This window comes from Triticum aestivum, chromosome 4A, assembly GCF_018294505.1.
Source record: "Triticum aestivum cultivar Chinese Spring chromosome 4A, IWGSC CS RefSeq v2.1, whole genome shotgun sequence".
Taxonomy (NCBI): Eukaryota; Viridiplantae; Streptophyta; class Magnoliopsida; order Poales; family Poaceae; genus Triticum; species Triticum aestivum.
The window spans coordinates 648,821,008-648,828,028 of NC_057803.1; positions in this window are offsets into that span (position 1 = coordinate 648,821,008).

A 7,021-nucleotide genomic window follows, 5' to 3' on the forward strand; every position below is an offset into this window, starting at 1 on the left:
GACATGTCCGGCCATCGCAGACGCGTCCGGTGGCGGTGGTGGGCGATTTTAGGGTTTCGTCTGCGATTTGATCCGCGAATTTCGGGGGAGGGGCTAGTTTTATAGGTAGAGGGAGCTAGGAGAGTCCAAATGAGGAGCGGTTTTCGGCCACGCGATCGTGATCGAACGACCAAGAGCATGGAAGGGAGTTAGATGGGTTTTGGGGCACTTTGGAAGGGGTGTTGGGCTGAAAGGAGAAGGAGGCTTTAGCGGTTACCCGGTTAACCGTGGGAGTATCAAACGAACTCCAAATGGCACGAAACTTGACAGGCGGTCTACCGGTGGTATACCAAGGCCGCTTGGCAAGACTCGGTCCATTCCGAGAACATTTAACACCCACTCACGAAGAGAGAGAAGAGGGGGACACCGGAAGACATAGGAGCGCCGGATCGCAAAACGGACAACGGGGAAAAGGCTCGGATGCATGAGACGAACATGTATGCAAAATGAAATGCACATGATGACATGATGAAATGATGAAATGCAACACGCAAGCAAATGACATGGCAACAATGGAGAATAACTGGCAGACACCTGGCGCAACGAATCTGGGGCGTTACAACACTCCTCCACTAACAAGAGATCTCGTCCCGAGATCTTAGGACCGAGATGGAAGAGAAAAGGGATGAGGTGAAACAAGAACTCAAAAGGAGAATCAAAGAATCGATAGCACTCGAGAAGAAGAGAGGAACGACGAGAAAGACGAGAATCAAAAGCTCACGGAATCAGATAGACTATGAAACCACTCCGGTTAGAACGAGATAAGAAACGAATAAGACTGAAAGGATTTAGGCAGCACTCCGGCTGAACAAGGAAAGAATAGAACACGAGCTTGAGAGGATGGAAAGATACTTGATGAGAGGAACAACACAAAATCTCCGGAAGAATTGGAATAAAGGAATGAAAATAACTTAGAAGGAAGGGTTGAACGGAGTTGTTGAGAAAATCAACAACGAAAGAATAAGCTTGTCGTGGACTTATGTATAACATCTCAGAAATTATGAGGTGATAATCAGCCGCAAACAGAAATGATTGAATAGCTGAGAAGAACGAAGGAATGCAAAACTCCACTTCAAAAGAATATGAAGAATTAATTGCACTTCGAGACGCGAGAAGAAAAGATACTTGAACTCCACCAACAAGACTCTTGATGAACACTTGAAGAACGAATTAAATCATGACGAACCACCATGAAGAACTCCGGTGACAAAAATTTGATGAGATAGAATGAAGTATGAAAGAATAAGATGAGCCTTGCGATGATTTAGATGGAGGTTCCGATAAAATGGCCGAGGAAATTGAACTCCGGAAAAGCAAAGATGAAAACAATTGAAACTAGAATTTATTCATCAAGAACAAACTCCGAAGGAAGGGATTAATCACTTTGATGAAATAAGAATAAGATTTATTGTATGCCTATCCTTCATCAAATTAAATTGATGACAATCAATGGATTTTGCATATTACTTATTCTTCTTGAAAAGGATTGAGAAGTGGCATATCACAAACTTGAGAAGGTCTTCATGAACCACCGGTAGGATTGAAAGAAGGAATGAATTAAAATGATAACCAAGGAAAAAAAGGAATCTGAAGAAACCACCGTAAGAAATCAAAAATGACTGACGAAAGAGAATGAATCACCGGGAAGAATTAGAATAACCAATAAGCAAGAGGGGATTTAGAGAGACGAGAACTTAGAGATTGCGAACTGATTGAAGAATACGTGAACGAAGCACCGGGATAATTAGAGAACGATAACTGGAATGTTGGCCTCCGGTGAAAAGAAATGGAAAAAACAACTCCTGACAAACTCCGGATGGTTGAAAAGAATATCTGACAAATGGAATAATTCGAGAGGATGACATGAAGCTAGAACCACGAAACTTCGAAAGAACGGGCAAGATTTAGAAGAAAAACTTTTCTTCGATCTTCAAATGTTGACGAGAAACTACACCAAGATAAATGAGGTACTCCGGGAGAATGAAAAGCAGAGAGGTTGAGCCAACAATGAAATGATTTGAAATCGATCTTGAAAAGGCATGTGACTGATGGAATCCATTCTTACGTCACACCTGGAAAGAATTTGAGAATAACTCCGGGGGAATTAGAAGAGTCAGGTAAGATCTTGGGAAAAGACCTGTGGGTTAGGGCCCACTGAAGAGATAACACCGTTGAAAAGGATTGTTGAAAAGATTGATGATGCACCGAAACACTTGAAATATTTGGATGAGGTGACAACCTCGAATTAATTGAAACACAAACGAATCTCCTGAGATGTCTTACGAACTCCGGAATGATTAACTGGCGAGAGGCGAACGAGCAGGGAAAACACTTGAGCTGAGGGAAAGAATATAATCAACCCGAAAAACTTGAATTGAATCCACCGGAAAAGAGATGAAGAATGACGAACGAGACGAGAATTCACCGGTTGAAAAGATTGAGGGAAGACTTAAGTGGCTCCACACGAATGAAATAGATGGTCGAGAGAGAGTCAGACTCTGGGAAGAAAAAGGGTGGGAGGGCGGGAAAACAAAGGTAACTTGGAAGGGAGAACCAACGAATAACTTGAAGAGAAAACACCGGTAGAAATCATTGAGGAGAGAGAGCAAAAACATCGCACGAGTAGGATGGATACTCGATTACGGACTCTGGTTCCGAGAAGAAGAAGGGTGGGCGGGTGGGAAAGAAAACAACTGAAGATTGAACTCAATGATGAAGAGGCTCGAGTCGACTTGACGAGAAATGCACCGGATCAAAAGAGCTGAGGAACAACTACCGAAAAACCAACTGCGTGATCCTAAAGAAAAATTTGAAGGGGAAGAGGAGTAATTCAAAACACCTACGTCAAGATTCCTTACCAGAGCGACGAAGGGGGCTGAGGAGTAAAAGAATTCCTACTCTCCGATATAACTAGACTCCGAAAACAGTTTTCTTCTAGACTCAACAACGGCCAAACTACACGATCAATCAAGGGGGCTCCTAGGGTCGGTCGAGGCACATATACCAACTTGTCACGCCCAATATGCGACCCTATCCAAAAGGAACTCGAAGGTCCCACCAAGGATAGACCCGCATATTGAAACACTTTTGCAAGGTGGATATCATTACATCAACATTACATAATAGATGGGGATACATACAAGAGCCATACAATGCCACATGAATACAACATCACTATACATCAGAGCATCATCCGACTACAGATGAAACACAAACAGAAACTCAAACAACATCCACCCTGCTAGCCCAGGCTGCCGACCTGGAACCTATCCCCTCATCGAAGAAGAAGCAGAAGATGAACTCAACGCAAGCAAGCATCGCTCTCGCGTCATGATCATCGCATAAACCTGTACCTGCAACTGTTGTTGTAGTAATCTTTGAGCCACGAGGACTCAGCAATCCCATTACCATGGGTATCAAGACTAGCAAAGCTTAAAGGGAAAGGAAGGGGTAAAGTGGTGAGGTTGTAGCAGCGACTAAGCATATATGGTGGCTAACATACACAAATAAGAGCGAGAAGAGAAGCAAAGGAACGGTCGTCAACAAGTAATGATCAAGAAGTGATCCTGAACTCCTACTTACGTCAAACATAACCCAGAAACCGTGTTCACTTCCCGGACTCCGCTGAAAAGAGACCATCACGGCTACACCCGCGGTTGATGCGTTTTAATTCGTATCTGGTGTCAAGTTATCTACAACTGGACATTAACAAATTCCCATCTGCCTATAACCGCAGGCACGGCTTTTGAAAGATTATACCCTGCAGGGGTGTCCCAACTTAGCCCATGACAAGCTCTCGCGATCAACGAAGGAATAGACCTTCTCCCAGGAAGACCCGGTCAGACTCGGAATCCCAGTTTACAAGACATTTCGACAATGGTAAAACAAGACCAGCAAAGCCTCCCGATGTGCCGACAAATCCCGATAGGAACTGCACATATCTCGTTCTCAGGGCACACCGGATGAGCCAGACGTCGGGTTGGCATAGACCCTGGTTGCCCAGGGGGCGCCGGACATCGCTCGGTTTGGACCAACACTTAGACAAGCACTGGCCCGGGGGGGTAAAATAAAGATGACCCTCGAGAGCGCGACTCCCAACGGAAAAAGGACTAGGTGAGGCAAATGGTAAAACCAAGGTTGGGCCTTGCTGGAGGAGTTTTATTCAAAGCGAACTGTCAAGGGGGTCCCATAAATCACCCGACCGCGTAAGGAACGCAAAATCCGGGAACATAACACTGGTATGACGGAAACTAGGGCGGCAAGAGTGGAACAAAACACCAGGCAAAAGGCCGAGTCTTCCACCCTTTACCAAGTATATAGATGCATTAATAATATAAGAGATATTGTGATATCCCAACCAAAATCCTGTCCACCATGGAGGAATCTTCAACTTCACCTGCAACTAGCAACGCTATAAGAGGGCTGAGAAAAGCGGTAACATAGCCAAACAACGGTTTGCATAGGAAAGGTGTCAAAGGTTAGAGCTTCATGGCAATTTGGGATGGCTTGATAAACAGGTAATAGGTAGCGCAGCATAGCGATAGAACGAAGCAACTAGCATAGCAATGATAGTAGTCAGATCCAGGGTAGCGGTCATCTTGCCTGAAATCCCGCTAGGAAGAAGAACGAGTCCATGAAGAAGACGAACGGATGAAGTCGAACCAAGCGTAGACGAACGAATCCTCACGATCGCAACGAAACAGGAACTATCGAAAAGAAGCACACAACATAGTAAACACACCACACATGAACAAGACATGATGCACAACAAGCATGATGCATGACAAAGCTACATGAAGCTACTCATGGCAAGGGATGATGCAAAACAAGAGCAACACATCAAGACAAGTTTAAATGAGGCCGGGAACAACATATAACAATTCCGGTAAGTCCTCATATGCAAATTTCGAAGTTGGTCCAGATCTGAATAAACCTTATGTTCAAGTTGTTAAACAGCAAGTTAAGATGCAACAAGATGATCTACACGAAATTCTAGTCAAGTTACATATAAAGTTCATTTAGTTCGGAGCTACGGCCTAGAAGATATGAGCAAAACAAGATAAACATGGCATTGATGCAAAATGCACCCAAACATCAAGCAAACACACCGAAACAAGGATTCAACATAATAATATGAAGCTACATGCAAAATCAAGCAAGTTCATATAGAGCACACTCAAAACGGAGCAACGGTTCAACACATGCACTCTATACAAGTTTAAAGGACAAGCTGTCCAAAACAGCAACTAGGCATATTACAAGCATCAAAACAACATGCTACAGGATCTCAACATAATAACAAAAGGCATGGGAATGATGTACAGGTAAAGCAAAACAAAACATGAACACTGAGCTATCTCCAGAAATCACTAGAACATGCTCAAACACACATGGTAAGATTGCAAGTTATAACAATTTCAGACTTTGCAGAAAATAACATCACGATGCAATGTTTAGAGCTATCAAACAACATGTTACAGGAACTTATCATGGCAAAAAAAGGCATGGAATGAATCTACTCAAATCATAGATCAAAAGTCCTTTAATGACCATAAGCCAAAAAGGATCAGAAAATATGATGGCACCCACGTAAACATAGCAAGTTATTATACAGATTCATACATGGCAGAAACAGAATTATGAAGGCATGTAGATGAGCTTGTGCAACTCACTACAGAGCAAAACATGGCATGGAAAGGAAACCAACAGTAAGAAGGCATGTTTGTGAAGTTAAGAATGGCAAGAGCAAGGTCATAGGGTGCATGAAACACTAGGAAAACACATGACAACAACTGAACTTAATGTTAACAGGATGACAACAACATTATGAAGCAACTTTGGAGCAAGATTACAACAAGTTAAAGCAGGCTATAAATACAACCAGGGGCATGGATGGATATAGAATGACATGTAGAACAAAACATGTTTAGTGATCATCTCCAGATTATGCATAGAATGATTAGTAGCAACATGTTTACATGGCATCACGAAGTAACAGATTCAGCCTAGCGAAACAGCAACAGCGAGTACACTACTTAACAAGCTCGATTCACTCACCACAAGTCATTGCATGACAAGATAAGCATGGCATCATCAAGAAGACATGTTTGTGAAACAAACCAAGGATCAACTACAACAACCTTGGCCAAATTGAATAACAAGTAAATAATCTGCCAGGAAACATTTTGAAGCAAACGTAGAGCACGAAAATGACATGCTAGACTACACCATAATTACAAACAGGGGCATGAATGGATAGAGAACAACATATGTTCAAAACATCCTTACTGAAGTATCTCAAAATATGCATGGATCTCTCTGTAGCATCAAGTTTACATGGCATCAAAATAACAACAGAACAGGGACTAAAAACAGTAACATCACGATGTCTAGTTTGCATGCTTGTGCTAGTCACCATATTGATCACAAAAATACATGGTAAGCACCTCTGTAAAGAAGACATAGCATAGATCAAAACACATGAAGACATCAACCTCATAGGATGCACACATCAATCATGGCAAAAAAGACAAAAGAGCTCGTTCTGTTAACAGACAGCAGAAAACATCATGAAGCACTCTTACAACAATGATTCAGGCATCAATATGTCCTCAAATGAATATGATGCAATGGAATGAAATGATGTACTCGTCGAGGCGAACAATTTGACATATTACACGCGCAAAACGGAGCTATGGATGCAGAGATACAACATGATGAACAAGGCATGATAATTACAAAAATCTGGGACTTGGGCAGAATTTCACCTTCGGGAAAAAAGTCAACGCGGCCGGGATCTCCCCGGAGAGCTCGCCGGAGAAGATGGGGAAGACGGCCGGAGACGAGGGAGAGGCCGGGGAGGCGCGACCGGAGCAGGGCCGGCCGGATCCGGGGCCGGGGAAGGCCGGGGAGGCAGCGCCGGTGACGAGGGCGGCGGGGCCGAGCCTTTCTGGCGGCGGCGCGGCCGGGAACCGGCGAAGGG